Genomic DNA, 19,492 nt, shown 5'->3' on the forward strand with positions numbered 1-19,492 from the left:
CTGTGGTTGTCTTCAAATTTCTACTGGAGATGTATCGGCGCTTGGATATTTGTCTCACTTGTTCTTCTCTGTCACTACCCTCTGCACTGCTGGATGATCCCTCTAATTCCAATGTTGTTCTTGGATGGTGATCAGGTACCCAACCTGTGGCTATATGATGACTCGCGCCTTCGGTATCCTGGAATGAACTTCCGGGAAAACATTTTTCTTTGAGGTAATTAACTTCATCTCGCAGCATTTTGATACGATTATCATGGACGTTGATAGTTGATTTTAGAACATCCATGGATTCCTCTATTTCTGTACTTCTTTGTACCAACTTTCCTATTTTCTTCTCATTTTTCTCGAATTTTTTCCGTCACCTGGAGGTTGATCTGATTTAGCTGATGACACACCTGCTCCCATCTGTCTTCATTACGTTGGCGTAGTTTCACTAATTTTTCATCAAGGTCCTGTGCTAACTGAGTCAATTTCTGTTCCAATTTGTCTTGAATTTGGTGAGATTGGTTTTTCATCTGCTGGCCCAAATCTTTTAAGATATCAGCCAAATTGTCACTTGAAGTTGGTTTGGGATATACATTCTGTTCACCAGTCATGTTATTACACTCAATACTCATATCCATATTTCGCCTAATAATTTTTCCACTTCGCAATTTTGTGACGTGTTGAGATGCCGTTTTTACTGATCTTCGAAACGACACACTTATACTCCCGTGGTTCGGCACCAATTATTGTAAGGGGTCACTGGTTCGTTTTATTTTAAAAGTTAATCTTCATAATAATTTACACGCCTTGTATCACTTTCTTAACTGTCGTTTAATATTTGATCACTTGTAAGTGTACATAATCGACTGTTCTACATATACAATAAAAATATTTGTTCCTTCATACATTCACTTCCTTACTCGTTAATATGTCTTCGTATATGTATATTATTTACGACGTTGCTATAGAAACATCAACACACACTTATTTTTGTTACTGATTACCTAAATAATAATTCAAACTCTCAATATATCTTCCTTTTCCTTATACATCATATTGCTCACATAATTAGCCTCTGATTCCTTTCATTAAATAGGCACTGATTGATAATAAAACGAAAATGAAACATACAACGTTATCGTTGTACTGTATATAATGTATTATCTCTTTATATACTGCATGTTTAGAAAAATAAAAATACTGACCACGCATGAATCAGAAAATGCTTGAAAGTAGCTGAAAATATCAAATGTAGAAAAACTGCTGGAAATAAGTTGGTAAATGATTGCCTTCATTGGGAGACCTTTTCCAATTCTCCTCATTCCACCATCTTTTTCTTTCTGGAGGAGAGAAGATCTTTCTTATCACATTGAGTATGTATTGAAATTGAAATTGAAACACTTGAAAAAGTTAGAACCCAATCGGGATTTAAACCCAGGTCCGCCGAATAGAAGTTCAATGCGCTAACCAGTTACCTACCGCTTCACTTCATCTTTCATCTAAACTATTAGCTAGTTAAAACATTGCATGTAAGACTATGCACAAAATACTGGTACTAATACTCGTATAAGGAGTCGTTCTTTATGAGTGTCACCATGACTTACTCGAGGATTCTTTCTTTAACTCAAAAACATGTGAAATAAACCTTCATCAATGAGGAAAATATCACAAAACGCTCTTCAAGATGACGCTACCTCATTGTTTTTAACTGGTCCCGATTTACATTACTGCAATTGTTCCTCACCACAACTTCTAAATTCTAAAGAAGAAAAGGGGGCAGATATTATTTTCGCATTCTTTGAAATGCATCAACACATGTAGAAATAGTGTGTGCTATGTTTATCTACCATAACTAATACTTTCTTTTCTTATCTTTGTATGAGGAATTGATATCAAAGTGTGAAAACAGAGAACTGCCATTTCAATGACCCGGGTTTGAATCCCTGCGTGACATTTATTTTTTTCTTTATTGAAATGTATTGTTTACGTAATTAGTATTGTAATTCTGTTATTCCATTATTATTATTATTATTATTATTATTATTATTATTATTATTATTATTATTATTATTATTATTATTATTATTATTATTATTATTATTATTATTATTCGTATAATTCTATGCATTTCCATGGCAACTGTCGCCGAATATTAGAAAGTGAATATGGGAGAACTATGAAATAAAGTCAATAGATGCGCGTATCCAAACGGTTATCGTCGAATATTCACGGTCAAAGAAGCACTCTGTTGGTCAAATTAAAAGGGTTTAACGATTTATCCTTCTATAAGAAAACGTTGCTTATGTGAATGTCACAATAACTTACTCGAGATTTCTTTCTTTAAGCCAAAAAAAAACATATAGACGTTCCTCAATGAGGAACATATCACGAAACATTCTTTAAGTTAATGCTACGTCTGTTTTCAGCGATGGTCCAGATTTACATTACAATTCTTTAGGTGTGGGCACTAGCCGAGCTAAATCTCGACTCGACTGGAAACTCGAAGCGAATTCGAGTCGAGTCAAATGTAATTTTCTCGAGTCGGGTTCCAGGTCGAGTCACTGTTCTGAGGTCGAGTTTCAGTCGAGTCAAGTTTGATAAATGGCTCGCTCGTTTAGCTCGTTTTAACTCGTTTTGAAATCATTACCTGATTACACTGGAAAGCGAAACATATGAGAAATGTAAGCAGTAATTTGGAATATTTTTAGTGTTGCTCATGAGATGGAACATTGCTCGCATCTCGTCTCGTCTCGATTAACAAGACGACAATCGATTTTTATAACGACACAGCCTCAGCTGTCGTAAGCACTAACATAAGTATATCCTGTATTTCTTACCACCAAGGCTAAGACCTGCACGGTCGAAATTTACTACGAAGCAGCACAACCCGAGTAGTGATATTAACCGACTCAGCTCTGTTCAACTGAGCAAACACCTCGAGCCGACTCGGTTGAGATGAGGCACCTACTTTGCTCAGGTGAGCCATCGGCTCGAGCCAGCTTGGTTAGGGTAAGCCATCAGCTCTATTTGGTTGTTGAGCTACTGGCTGAGCTACAGGCTTGGTTTTTGAGCTACTGGCTGAGCTGTGAGCCGATGAGAACCCTAAACACGGGTCAAGCAGTTTTGAACAAGTTTGGCCAGCGCCATCTAATTTCTAACGATTTTTGGTTTGATCCCGGTTGCTTCCTTTCCAGAACCTCGTGAAGGATGTCCTTGCCTCCTAGCCTTCACGACTACCGAGGTCAGCAGTCAACTACTATTTAGTATTCAGATATTCTTATCTTTCATGTTAATACATGGTGTTATAATAATAATAATAAGAAGAAGAAGAAGAAGAAGAAGAAGAAGAAGAAAGAAGAAGAAAGAAGAAGAAGAAGAAGCATTGAAAATAATTATATTGTTTATGTAGCATACTTGAAGAAAGTACTTGAAACTGCACACAGCATTTGGCTTGATTTTCCTCGTTTTGACTCGACTCGAATCGAAACTCGAGTCGAATTCGAGTCGAGATGGAGGAAATTTTTCAAGTTGAGTTCTCGAGTGGAGCTCAAAGATGCCTGTTTCAAGTCTAGTCGAGTCGAGTTTGAGTGAAAACTCGCTCGAACTCGCTCCTGCCCATCCCTACAATTTCACTTTACCTTTTAGTTTCCAAAGAAGAAAAGTCGATAGAAATTATTTTCACATTCTTTGAATTATATGAACACATGTAGAAATAGCGTGTGCTATAATTATCTAAAATAACGACTAGTTTATCGTATTATCTTTGTCTCAGAAATTGATAGCAAAGTGTGAGAGAGTAGTGAACTGCCATTACAGTGACGCGGGTTTGAATCCCAGCGTGGCATTTATTATTTATCTTATTTGAAGGTATTGTTTACGTAATTTATATTTAAATTCTGTTATTACTTTATTATTATTATTATTATTATTATTATTATTATTATTATTATTATTATTATTATTATTATTATTATTATTATTATTATTATTATTATTATTATTATTCAAAGTCGAGACTTGGCTAGATGTTTTATATTTTATAAATTTTCTGACTGAATTCCACGTCTTTTTGTTGAATAATCAAGACACTCCATTGAAGGGGACTTGGCAGAGGGAAATATCATCCTGCTGCTTTTAATTTTTTACTTGCATGTTACAGCAAGCCTGCATGCTACATTTCTATATCTACGGGTAGTACCCTGAAGGTTTTGATGATCATAATAGAGTAAGTAAATAATTGATGAGATCAATGAACTTTGAGTATTAACAACATTTAAAGTATTAGGTTGTCGGTAAAGTCATGACGTGTTTCGGTAAAATATGACAAATGATGACTTGTGGATATACTGGAGTTATTCGGATCATGCAATAGTTCTGTCATGAATAGCTAAGATGTTGAGCGTTTTGTGTATTAATATTGCTCTTTGTTGGTTTGGATTTACAGATTTGACAACACATAGAAGATGGAAGACCAAAAATTGCATGTTCTACATATTTTATTGTTTCACTGCAGGCAAGGGAAGAACGAGCGAATAGTGTTTGTGCTTTTCAGATCCTAATGTTTGTCTTTTTGTCCCTGTTTTTAAAGAGTTACTGGAAAAACTGTAAAAGTGAGTAAAGTGAGTAAAATTGAGTCATCAGACTTCACCATCTCAGATTTTTGTAAAAACAAATTTTACAAACTTTTATTACAGTGGGAGATGAAATAATCACAAATATTACCTCTCTCATCCTGAAATTGTCCCTATACAGGGAGTTCAAAAATGTAAAAAAAAAATGGCATTTTTCAGGTTACAGTGATTATTAAAGATTGTCTTAAAATAGTTATTATGTGCTCTAGAGACGTGGAACAAACACCATTAGAAAGCTTAAACACCATTAAAAAGCTTGTGTTCTGCAAGTTGTATTATACTTTTAAAAACCTACAAAATAAAAATTAACAATTGAAAAATTCAAATTAATATGTGAATTTTGAATTTCGCAAAAAAAAAAAAAAAAAATGCCGTACGCGTCGCCAACACCTAGTGGCCCACTTTATGGTAAATGTCGATCGTCGCTATAGGACGCGTCGAAGGACTGCCACTAGTGTGCCGCTGGCGGCAGGGTTTCATCGTGTTGAAAGATGTGTTTATAGTCGGAGTATTGAAGTTACCACCGCAAAGGAGTGACGACATCATTTTGGTACGCTTTTCTTCGATTTGTCGCGGAGAATCGCGAGAGACCAACAAGAACTATCGCCAATCAGGTGCATGCGGTTATTATTACATATTATTTTTTGACGAATTGTTCCTTTAGTGAGCTACGGGGGTCAAGAGTAACCCCTGCTTCTACACCACGAAGTAAAAAATGGTGAGATGAGTGAGCATAATTGTATGAATTTAGATGACAATTGTAGCGGATCATTTGAAAGTGAATATGGAAGAATCAAGAAATAAAGTAAATAGACGCGCATCATTTTGTTATAAAATTAAATGTCGAACAGATTTTATCTCATCTCAAACGGTTATCATCGAATATACATGGTTACAGGAGTCATCTGATTAGCCAAATTCAAAATACCTCAAGGATTTATTCCTCTCCAAGCAACCTTTTCTTCATCGCCTCCGTAGCCAAGTCGGAAGAGCACGCGTCTAGTAATCCAAAGGTTCGTGGTTCGTGCACAGCCCGGGACGCTTTTTTAAAACTTCTTTTAGTATTCGCCCTCCCCGCTGGTCTAGTGGCTAGCACGTGCGCGTTTTGTATACTGGGTCCCGGTTTCGATTCCCTGTGGGAGAGCATTTGTGATTTTAATTGTCCTCGATGTTTCTGTGTTCGTGTCCCTGTCGTTCCTAGGTAAGCCAGTTAACCGAGTAAAGCACGAACCCGTCCCTATTTCTTCTTTCTCAACTAATATATATCGTTTTCGACACTTTTTACAAACTAATTCACTATATATTTACCATATGTAGAAAGTGCACCCCTCCCCATAAAGGAGAATGTTAAAAAATGCTAGGCGACATCCTGTTTATTTTCAATAAAGAGTTAATATGCTGAATTTCAGGTTAGTAAGCTTAACGGCTTGTGAGATACTCATTTTTTTCTCAAATATTCCGATTCCCACTATCCCTTAGGATATTATTAATAAACGCAATATGTTAACATTACAGTTTGATAAATGCCTAACTATATACAAAAGCAATTATATTTGACTGCAAATTGGCCGTGATGATTAGGCACACATAGTTACATTTATTTTTATATAATAATTTATATATTACAGTGATTCAAAAATGTATTGTTTCCAATCGCTAGCTCGTCTAAAACTCACAGGCTGTATCTCGTAAGCCAAGTAGTAGTATACGTCCTATTGGTATTATTACAATTACAAATATCAATATCCAAAAACGCCTCAAGTTCTTTTTTCACTTAGAGATAGTCGACTCAGGTAAGTAACAAGAAACAAATGAAAAAGGGAAATGGAGGCCTTAAAGGTATAAGGTAGAAAAACTCACCAGTGTTCAGAAGCATATTTTAAAGTCACGCTCGACCTTACTAATAGGAGCTAATACGTGCTTCTGGTAAGTTGGAATAATCCGTTTGTAGCCACGTAGCAGAAATATAGCAAAACTGAAATGTCTGTTACTGGCGGTCTTCCTGGCGAAATGCCCTAGTAATTATAATTACTTTTCGTGTGGGCTCAAACCCGGGCGAAGGAAAGTTTTCTATTTTAATATTTTATTTTTAAAATTTTCAAAACAGTTTTTCATTAAAATAAGATGAAAATAATACTCAAAACAATGATTCCGTTACATGTGCATATTTACTATTCGAATCCACAGTATAGTAGTAGTACTTAGAGGAGGAGGACGAGGTGGAGGAGGAGCGGTTTAGAAGAGCCGCAGGACTCGTTTTGTTCCACCTTTACTGCCATTATGTAAATTTAAACTCAACTGCTTCTTCAATTTTCTTCTTTTTCAATTTGAGCAAAGTGGCAATGTTCTTTTATTACTACTATAATAAACAATACATACACCAGAAGGTTTGGACAATCGCAAGCTCCAACCAATCAGAAACTTGTTTTTAGTTTCTAGGGCTAAGGTCGAGGGTGAAAAATATGCTGTTCAAAATATGCTGTCTACAATGCAGTGAGCAGAGTGGATCGGTAGGTCACAGCGGGTCACGGTGGGTGGTGGGTAGCAGTGGGGCATGCTGTATGATGAGTCCCAGTGGGTCACATGCTGTTAACCCTCGACAAACTGACTCGCTCAGAAAACTCGATCCATTTGACCCACTGACCCACTCCAACTCTGAATTTGACACTGTATAGAATATGGAAGACCGGAAATTGCCTGTTCACCATATTTTATTGTTTTACTTCAGGCAAGGAGAGAAAGCGCGAATAGTGTTTGTGATTTTTACTGTCCTTAATGATTCTATGTTTTTGTCAATATTCTTAAAGAGTTAGTGGAAAAACTGTGCAAGCGAGTAAAACGTGAAAAAATAGGAAGCAAAGTACTGAGGAAGGTTCGTTAAATTAGTTAACTTAAAAAAATAATCCAATGCCCTGAAAAACCAATTCCAATCAATATGAGTATCTGTCCAATGCCGTACCGTAAAAAATCAGGGCCCTAGGCGAGAGCATACGGCAGCGCCTCCGTACATATGAGTTGTCAATTTAAAGTTTCCTTCTCTGGACTATTCTTTCTGAATAATACTTTACTATTTCATCATGGCTGAAATCAGAAAGTTTCAGCACTATTACACTTGAATAGTAAAAGTGTGCAATTACTTGAATTCACCGCAGCTCAATATTTTTCCTTCTCCCAGAGCAGTGTTGTCTCAGATTAGTGGCTAAAGCGTGTGTTTCATAATGTTGGGGATGCGAGTTCGATACCGGCTTTGGCAATTCAGTAAATTTTTATAATTTGCAATACTGATACTTCTGATGTATACTAAATGAAAAATATTAAATTTCTTTTTGTCTAAGAATTGAGACGACTTCCTTCACAGATGAAATGCCAACAACACAAAATTACGTCATCCGTATCAACTTCATTCGTAACTCGCAATAAAGAGCTGCTTGATGAAGTCATCCATGCTGATCGCCGGACAATCGACCAAAGAATTGTGTACTCTGTTTAGTTGTGCTGTTGTTATTTATGTATCTCCATTACTTTCAATTTTAAAAAAATAGGATTCATTACTTTCGGAACGACCATTATACCAACAAAATTATAACCCGATCTTTGAATTTTTTTCCTAAGAGAACTTACCCTCAATAGGCAATTACTCCTTGTAGGTATTTCTTAAGAGTTAAGTTGATTTTGAGTCCAACGTCCCGTTAAGCAGCGAGGCTATATGAGACGTGAACATACTGTTTAACGTGGAATCCGAGGATCGACACCAGCGGGGAATCGAATCGGGTGTCCCACGTCAAAGGCACGTACACTAACCGCTTAGCCACGAAGGAACTCTGGGTATTTCTTAAGAAATGACTTATGCTATATATATATATATATATATATATATATATATATATATATATATATAAGAAGGTTATAAAGGTTTATTAACAAAATAATTATTTATGGAATATGAATTGAATCGACTGAGTCGTTTTAGAGAATATCGTCCGGAGACAACTCAGCCCCAAGAATAAACTACAGCTCGTAGAGTTTTGCACGACAAATGAGTCGTTTTTGACAAAATCATAAGAATAGAAGTCCCCCCAATAAATTACATATTTTATCCAGTATATAGGTCACTATAGCGTCAACCATTTTAACCTATATATCGTTAAACCCGGTAAAAAAATCTTATATTTTGATATTTATACATGTAGGTAGTGTCACCTTTGTATAAATTATTTTTTTGTTAATCATTAACCACTCTCTTAAGTTATATATAATAACGTCCTCAGAAACCTGACATTATTTATCCTCAATTTGTGTACTAAATTTCAGCTCGATCTGCTAAGTACTATCTGCTGCAGAGAACCCCAAGTATTACGTTCGTTATTTCCTCTGAGAATCCTCCTTGCTGCAGAATAAATAATTATTCAGGGAATTCCAAGATTTTGCGTTATTGATGACTGAAAATTTCCCATTTGTTTTGTGGTCATTTCAATTATTTTGCTATTATCTTCCGTTAAAGGTACATGTTATTACTTTGAAGAATTAATCATATTTCAGGCGATGTTTTAAGTCATACCGCGAACCCTTAACTTCAAACATGATTTGATCGTATATATATTCTGATTGGCACTCGGATAAGTTAGCATAAGCGTCTTCGTCGCCAGAAGTCCTGCTTTGATTCCTCTTCGAAAGCTCATATGGTTCGAATCTAACTTTAAGCTGTAAGTCCACGTATTATATAGTTTCGCTATCGAAAAGGATGTAAAGCTCTAATCTATCCTTAGTACTATACTTTTTGTTGAAATAAATAGAGGGAAGATGTACAAAAAATAAAATAAAATCTTAGGTATTACGTTCCACGTTATGCCGGTTAGGCTAAAGGAGACGGTGATGATGAAAAATGAGTGAAATGGTGGAATGAAGAAAGTGGTAAAACCCTGAGGGAACCCACGCACACGGTGTTTGTCCACCACAAAGTTCAGTTGGCGCAAGCTAGGATTGAATCAAGGACCCTATGCACATGAGGTGAACACTCTACCACTGAGCCACCGCGTCCCCTAGAAAGATGTACAGTCCTGTATCCTGTCTTACAACGACATTTACTAAAATACAAGCTTTGAAAACAATTCTTAATGATATTTTAGGTGGTATATGAGCCATCGGAAAATTTAATAAGATTGAAAAATAACTAAGGAATACTTCTTGTATCACTTTTTGCTTCTCAGAAGCAAAAGTATCTGTAATATATATTTCCAACTGGCACAGGCGGTGGGGATTAAGGCTTTTGGGGCTTGCAGCCGACTATTTCAAGGAGATCCTATGTCACGAATAATTCCAGCGCATATATTTTATTTGCTGTCTTCCACAGCCTATTAGGCTTATCGAAACACTGTGAACTATGCTGTAATATTTTGATGTGCTCCAACTTTACAATAATTAGATTAATTACATCCATTATTAACAGTTAAATAATCATATACTGCAGTGTAACACACAAATGCAAAATACAAGCCAAATGGTCAACAGTCCCTGTAAAAACACTAATAAAGTAAAAGGAGAAAAATCATATATTAATACAAACAAGTAGAGCTTTACAAGGATTTTCTTCCTATATTTTTGCTCTGCAAAGGATTCTGTTGTGTATTTAAACGATAACTCTCTGACCAAACATGATTCAATAGATAACAAGGCAAAAGCATTGAGCTTTTGCTGCGTCGTGTTAGACCTTACTGGACTTTTTAATCATTTAAGTTTAGAAAAAAATCTTTCGCCAGTACAATTTGTAACAAAAAGAGAGAGGTAATTCAGACATTTAAGAAAACTGTATCTAAGTTACTTTCATATAACATCAATAAGATTTTACTTGCTGTAAGAGAACTCGCACTGATATTTTGAACGTTCTCATTAGCAATAAGAGTTTGTATATACAATAAGAAATTATGAAACTCTTCGCAGAATTAGCTTGAATTAATTAGCTTTCAAGGTGAATAATGATAACACTATCCAAAGAATAACAAACAACAAATCAAACAATGTATATACGACTACAGAAATCGGACTACTTGCGGTACGATTTGCACTTCACAATTCGCTCCATACATCAGTGGATGCCATTTTACAGTTATAACGGATCCTAATTCGTTACATCTTAAAAAGGTACAAGGATATAATAGTCGATTATTAAGATGGTCCTTAGAACTTCCATCTTTTGATGTTGAGGTACAGCACATCAAAGGAGTCGACAATGGTCCAGTGGATACATTATCGAGATTGTTTTCAGATGATAATCATCGAATATTATCCATTAATGCTTTCAAAGTTTTACAGGATAAGATAGCTAAAATATCCATTGAAGAATTGAAAGAACACCAAAAGAATTATGAAGATTATTCCAAAATTATATATAATTTAACTTCTTGCCTTCAGAATTGTAATTGCACTCGTAATTGGAACTCTTTATATCAAATATCTAATGGTGTGCTTTTGATTAAAGATTTTAAATTTAAAAATAGAAGAAAAATTTCCTTTCCTCCAGCATTGATACCACGTACATTAAAGGTATATCAGGACGATTTTGGTCATTTTGGATATTTGAACGTATATTCACTAATCTGTAAATCTATTTATTGGAAATCACTTACGTCGCAAATTAAAAGTTATATCAACGATTGCGAAGAATGTATGAAAACTACAATTCAAGATTACAATTCAAGAAAGAAACATAACTATCAGTCAATATATAAACCTATGATGTCTGTACTACCTGAAAAACCTCATTCATTATTTCTGTAGACTTATATATACCTCTTCCACGAGCAGCAACAGGTGAAATTTTTCTCTACAGTAATGGATGTTTTTACTCGATATTTAGTGGCATATTCTCTGCGCCGGGCGACCTCTCCAGCAATTTTAAATCGAATTTTGAATGTATACATACCGCATTATGGTCCAATAGAACATATACTTTGTGATAATGGCGGGCAGTTTCACAGCAAATGTGTTCATCCGTGCTATGAACAATGCTAACATTGAAGTGCATTGTTACACCATATCAGCCCAGTAGTTCAATTGTTGAAAATGTGCATAGAAATCTCAGCATGCTATTTAGACATTTGTTTCGTGACAAACATACTAGTTGGATTAAATACGTCACATAAATCACCTACTTTTGAATTATTCGGTTTCGGATACATTTGGTGTCGCTCCAGCGAATATCCATAATGGAACGGACTTTATACAGTCAATTGAACATCATTTTGATGTTAAGCTTAATGAAAATGAGGAAATGGACTATTCACATCATGTGAGTATGGTGCTTATTCGTAGAGCTCAAACATTCCTTTCACGAAATCAGAAGATTGAAGATCAACAAGCAGGTAAATCTAAAATTCAAGTAAATGATCTAGTTTTCACGAGGTTGCATCCTCAAACCGATGCGTAAATCCAAAAAGGATTTATAAATTTTGCGACTTGCACACAGGACCCTACTTGTGTATCAAACAAATTAATTCCAAAGTTTTTGAATTAATGGATGTGAAAACTGGTAAACTTTTGGGTTTACGTAATATTGACGAATTAAAAATATGGCGTCTGTCAAAACATACTAAAAATAAATGGATACAGTTAGTTAGGACATTATTTCCTTCAGAAGTTTTATCCAAAATTAACATAGATAATGTTTCACTTTCAAACTGTTTCTTATTATGATTATTCCTTTACTTGTATTCATTCCTGTTATGATATTGATTATTTTATTTCATTTAGAGTATTGTTATAATTTCTTTGTAATTCGTACTTCTTCTGAATTCTATGTTATTTACATCTATGCATCGATACAAATATTGTTTATCAAAGCTATGTTAATTATGCCCAAATGGAAGAAATAAGTTATATAGTATTTCAACATGTACTGAGTTGATTTCTTAAAGAGCTCCCATAATATTGACTTGAAGAATTTATTTTAGGACCTAAATAATTAACAAATTGATTATAATTTTATTTAGTTCTTTGCATCGATAATTTTTATATAATTAAAATGGAATTAATTGTTAAATGAATATAAGAATGAGATAAAATGAAATTAATACATATGTATTGTAAAAAATATATATACGCGGGCTATTCGGAAAGTAATGTAACCATATATGTACGAATATGTAACATTCCAGGATTCTTTCTTGAATTGTAATCAATTAAAGAAGTCCGTCGGGAGCCATTGATACAACGATATCGTGTACCATTGCATTGGTGCATTGGATAACTTACATTTTTATATTTTCATTTTGGGATAACAGTGCATAAAAATACACAATCTGTCGTGTAGAAGAAGAAGAAGAAAAGAAATTATATGGTGTTGATTCTAAATAGAAATAAATAAAATGTAATCTCAATCGATAAAGATATATGTTGGTTTTGTAGAGCTAATATGCACATATAGTTGCCATAACAACTGACAAAGAAAAATAAACAATTAATGGAGTCTTGATAATAAAAGGGTAATAGTGATACAAGTTCTCTTGACTGATTGAAAGTGATTTGACCGTGTTGATATATTTTAAGAACAGCCGACAAGGCGATGAGCTTTTTACAGGACATATTTGGTGATCATATCATCTCTCGAGGACTCTGGCCTCCACGTTCACTAGACTTGAAACCACCGGATTACTTTCTAACGTCTTCAAGAACATGCAAAAACGTGTGCAACTGTGTCTCCAAGTGCAAGGGGATCACCTCCAGTAGCTCTTATAATTTTCATGACATTAGTTTAGCTTCGAAATGAAATTTTTGAGTTTTACGTCCCACGTTTATGCCGGTTAGGCTAAAGGAGACGGTGATGATGAGTAATGAATGAAATGGTGGAATGAAGAAAGTGGGAGGAAACGGGAAAACCCCGAGAAAACCCACGCACACGGTGTTTTCCACCACAAAGTTCACTTGGCGGGACAGGGTTTGAACCCGAGACCCCTAGCACCAGAGGTGAGCGCTCTACCGCTGAGCCAACGCGGCCCCCAAGTTTAGCTTCGAGTTAATTTCAGTTGTTTAAAGTGTTTTATGGAAAATAAAATTCGGCAAGTTATAAACTGCATAGTTACTTTCTGAACACTATATATATTTATTCATAATATTTTAATTAAAAACACTCACGAAATTCTTTCCCTAATTTTATTTTCATTCAGATAGGTATCTAGATCAGATAATAAATATACTCGTATTTACAATATTTTACAGAAATGTATTCCGCACAGTTAGAACTGTACTCATATATACAATATATACAAATAAAACGGATTGAAATTATATACATACATATAGATATATATAAGTATTTATATGTTATAAATGTAAAAAGTAAAATGTTTAGTTACGTGTGAATAATTCTGTTTTAAATTATGCAAGTGTATAAGTATTTATTTTGTAAATTATTGATAATATTGCAATGTATACAAATTGTTGCAAACGAAAAGTAATTTGATTTCCTGTAGACACATACTTACGGAATTGTCGAAATTTCCAACATATTAAAAATGATAAATTTAACCTAATATTATCTATTAGAGTTTTCGTAAACGAAAATGTTTGACAACATTTAGACTTTATATAGGGGTAAATTGTAATCAAGCGTTTTCTAAGTGACAAAGTAATAAGATTTAAGAAAAAACATAAAATAACTGGTAATTACTTTGTTTTAAATTAAATATTATGTGCGTTTCTGTACTGAAAATAATTGAATGATTGGTGGTTACTACAATCTATCTTATGTTAATTCTACAGTATTATATATATATATCGGAAAACTCGGCTTTGAAATTCAATAGACCATCCTTCTATGAATTATAATAGTATTATTCGAAACACTACATGTTTGTAATTTGCGTTCTAAATCATGTAAAATACAAGATTTAACGTGTTTGTTTTAGAAACACAGTGGTTTGGGTACAAAACCTCGCGGCCAGAACCTCGCGGCGACAACCTCGCAGACCAAAACCTCGCCTGGCCAAAACCTCGCCTCCCAAAACCTCGCGGCCCAAAATCTCGCCGGGCCGAAACCTCGCCTGGCCAAAACCTCGCCGCCCAAAACCTCGCGGGACAAAATCTCGCCGGGCCAAAACCCCGCCTGGCCAAAACCTCGCGGGCCAAAATCTCGCGGGGCCAAAACCTCGCCTGGCCAAAACCTCGCGGGCCAAAATCTCGCCGGGCCAAAACCTCGCCTTGCCAAAATCTCGCGCCCCAAAATATCGCCATACCCAAAATCTCGCCTGACCAAAATGTAATTGTTCCAACAGATGATAAGGATGACGGTATAAAAGACGCTGTTTCAGAAAAAGTATCACGGGTATTTGACCAAGTCTCGCGATACCATATGAAAATTCTATTTCTGTATTAGAGGATTTCTATGTGAAGATAGGGCGACAGGATGTTTTTAAACTGGTTATAGGGAAAGAAAGTCTGCATAAGGAAAGCAATGACAACTAACGGGGTTAGTTTCGTGAACTTTGGAGCATCCAAAAACTTAAAATTTCAACAAAAATCTAATAATATTTATGAAAGTATGAAATAATATATGAGTTTTTACGACGTCCCTTGATTATGTCCTGTAGGTTAAAGGAGACGTAGATGACCAGGATGAAGGAAATGATCGAATAAAGAAAGTGGGAGGAAACGGGAATAACCCGAGAAAGCCCATGCACACGATGTTTTTGTATCTTATTATTATTATTATTATTATTATTATTATTATTATTATTATTATTATTATTATTTGTAATGTGGAATTGCATATTGAGAAACTCATTGGGTAAATTTTAAAGAAAAGTTTCATTCGCGGCGAGGTTTTGGCCACGCGAGGCTTTGGGTGGCGAGGTTTTGGCCCGGCGAGATTTTGGGCGGCGAGGTTTGGGCAACGCGAGGTTTTGGCCCGACGAGATTTTGTCCCGCGAGGTTTTGGGCGGCGAGGTTTTGGCCACGCGAGGTTTTGGCCCGACGAGATTTTGTCCCGCGAGGTTTTGGGCGGCGAGGTTTTGGCCACGCGAGGTTTTGGCCACGCGAGGTTTTGGCCCGGCGAGATTTTGTCCCGCGAGGTTTTTGGCCGGCGAGATTTTGGGCGGCGATGTTTCGGCCGCGACATTTTGTCCGTATCCCGTTACGTGTTTGTTTTAGAAACACAGTCATGCATTTGTTTCGTTTCTAGATGTTTAATTGACGTAAACATTTTCCTGCTAATACATTAATCTTGTCGTACTTCAATGTGATGTACTACATTAAGGCTTAAATGTGAGTAAATTCTAATGATATATTGCTTAAACTCATATTACGTAATACAACTACTTCCTAGAATCACAAGCATCACCAATCGTTTGACGGTAAATGCCAAAGTCAGATTAGTATAAGGAAAATGATCAGGTTGAAATTGGTTTAGAAACCGAGCTTTTAAATTAAGAAACAGCTGCTAATAATATACATGCAACATTCCATATTTAAAAGTTGCAAGGAGACATAATTGTACATGATGAACATAATTATAAAATTGTAATAGAATAACATTTGTTTTAATGTCAGTAAAATGGACGCAGAAACGGAGAGCAGTTCTGATAATATGCACAAGAATTGGAAAAGAAATATCCTAGTGAAAAAATAAACATACCGAATGGCTCGGAGGAACCTTTTACTACTCTCGTAAGGCACGTACGCACCATGATATACTAAATGCATATGACTGAATTTCACATAATTTTTTCAACAAATAATAATGTACCTTTTAACAAATTACAATTTGCCTAGCAAAACGTGAACATTACTAATCAAATTACATAATAAATTCCTCGGTTTTAAGCACCTCGTGGCTCATTTAACCTACAAAAATCAGGAAGAATTTTATCTTTTGTTTGATTTTTACAGAGAAAAAAATTTCCCATTTTTATGATGGTACTTTGTAAGGACTAACAACTGTTAAACGCCTGTTCTAATCTCACCCTTAACTAATTAAGTTCTGAACTTTTACAACCAGTCCGTACAGAATGTTTGTGAAACAGATATAAGAAGACTGTTGTTATGTTTCTCTGTACCGAGTGACATTATAATTACATGTTTCATGAAACGCACTTAAGTATTAAAGAAATGTAACCAACAAATGGCATTTAGAGGACAGTTTCTTTACATTAGCAATTGTAGCCAGTATTCAAAAATACTGCAAACGTTTCTAGATACTAAATCAAGTGATTTACCTGTTAATTAGTATTCTTTACACCAAATAGAAATATCTTTTCATATTTAAGAATCTTAACTAACTTTTAATGTGAAGCTATTATACCAAACTTTAAGAAACACATTTATATAACAACAGGAGGAAAATCAAAGACTCTTACTTAAACTTTATATGAGAAACACAAGAGCTCCCACCGGCAATCGAGAACAGATCTCCTACGCCAAAGTCGTGCGGACCAACCGTAAAGCTAAGATGGAGCTCCAATCAAGAAGTCTGTCTCATTACGTGACAGATTTATTATTTCAAAGGGTAAATTCGAACTTTATTTCTTCCAATTTACTTCTTTTAAGATTTATTTCTTTCGATTGTTCGTTTCATAATACGTGCCAGTAACTTGGAGTTAGATCCAGAAACTATATTCCAAAGTGTTTATTCTAGCTTTCTGTACAAAACTCATGCAAATTTAAATTTTTCTGTGTTTAAGTTTTACACTCCTTCAATCTATGATCATTTCAAACCTGAGATATCGTAAATGTTGAAACATAACTAATAAGTCTACCCTTCTTAAAAAGTTAGCACAAGCTACGGGGTGTTCGAAAAAGAATGTACCTTTTTAGAAAAATATTCTTAGGCCCAATGCTGTTATACTACAATCCTTTATATACCACAAGCAAGGTAGTATACCAAAGGTTGTTTTTATCTAGTTTAGAAAATTCAATATATGCGCCCTTCGTGACACGGCAGATATCTACTCGATAGTCCGTTTCAGTCCATTATAATTCTTTCTGGAAAGTAGAATGATCCGAAAAACTTTGTCTGCATATGCCAGCAAAGACATTCAACTTCGAAGAATCTCAATGATTCACCAAAGGTGTTCTCATCCCCAAATTTCAACATTATGCATGTTGACTTTGCCGTTGATATGGAAGATGGCCTCATAATTGAAGACTTCTCTGTCCGTAAAATCATCATTTTCCAGCCATCCTAACATGTCTACACTAAAAACAGTGCAAATATTTTATCGTCGTCAGTGAGTACTTGCACAAGTTGTAACTCGTAAGCCTTGAATTTCAAACGCTTACGAAGAAATCCTGGACGTCGAGCAGAGCAATACTAACTCACGTCCCTCCTTCAGAAATGACTTCGTGGGGCTTCCTCGGAAGAATTGACGAACACTATCCACTGTCTCCTCTGATTGCCAAAAATGGCTGTTGCTTTTCAGTTTGCATAGACAACTTATCTCCATGAGTTATGTATACAAACGCTTAATGAAATTCTTGTCAGGTGGATCGACCCAAACTGCCGCCGAAAGTTGCATTCAACTCGTGATAACGGACGTTGTATTTGTGTATTCCATAGCACAAAATGCCTTCTGTTGTGTGGGCGCCATTTTGAAACAAATTGTGAACTAGAGAACTGCGGGTATTTCAATCATAACTTGGAGTGTCTAACAGTTAACCTTCTCAGTAATATTTCTTCCACACGGTAGACAAATAAAGAAAAATGTACACACTTTTAGGATATCCTCTATTCATTATTTCGATTGTTTACTTAGACCTTAAAATTAACTTTATTTAACTTAAATCTAAAAACCATTTCAGTCACGAATACGAGAACTGAAAGGCCTAATCCAAATCCTAATATTAGGAAGCAACCAGTTAAATTATGGAGAGAAATAGCGAAAGGTAATTTATCTTCATTCTGACTGCGTATCATTTTATCAATCTTATAATAGTCGTAATTTGCTTCTTTTAGCCACTTAGACGTAAGTCCAGATTCAAAACAACTTTTAATAATACGCGTCCAAGCCAACCGATAAAGTGAGTCACGACGTAAACAAAACATAGTATATAATACATTAAACGCTTCAGTGTCTGTGCGAAAGAGCGGTTTACCATTTGAATCCCTATAAAGGTGTTTGAGATAATCGAGGTAGTTGGCTAAGGTGATGTGCGAAAAGTTCCTATATTTTGTGGTCATTTCCATTCGTCTAGAAAACTTTTCCACTAGAATCCATTCTCTGGCAATTGTTTTCGAAATCCTATCTTTTCTTGCGGCGTATTGATTTTGTTCGTGGTCAGAGCCGCCGAACTTCACACCCGAGTCAATCATATCTTTTACGTTCTTGATCTTTGGATACGTTTTCGGGTATGTAACAAAACGGAAAAGTGAAGCCTGATATCCCGTATTAATGATTAAGCTTACTAGAACCCACATAAGAAAAATAATTCTTAATGATGTTTTAGGCGGCACAGGAGTAATTGACAAATTCAACAAAATTGAAAAACAATAAAGAAATGGATATGTATTGGCAATATTTTTCAGTGACTTACTTAGAACCAAACTGACTTTCAAAGTAGCTACAACAATCAAATAAGAGCAAGCAGTGAACGTCCAAGTTAGAGGCCTGAATGGGAAAATTACACTCATCCATCTGGGATATTCACGGGGGAGGGGAAAAAGCCAAACAAAATAAAAAAATTCTTCCGTAAGAATGAAATCAAGTAGAATATGCCAATCTTCTGGATATAAGTTCATTGCAAGTGCATCGTATTTACCGTTGATTATGTAGGTAAACTGTCCATAGACACTTAAATTGGCATACATCCCACCTACATTACTTACAGCACCTGTATATTCGTGTGCTATAAGTGAGTAATTCATGACACCAGCAGCAACTGTGAAATACTTT

Source organism: Thermobia domestica, chromosome 9 (assembly GCF_964235325.1).
Source record: "Thermobia domestica chromosome 9, izTheDome1.hap1.1, whole genome shotgun sequence".
Taxonomy (NCBI): Eukaryota; Metazoa; Arthropoda; class Insecta; order Zygentoma; family Lepismatidae; genus Thermobia; species Thermobia domestica.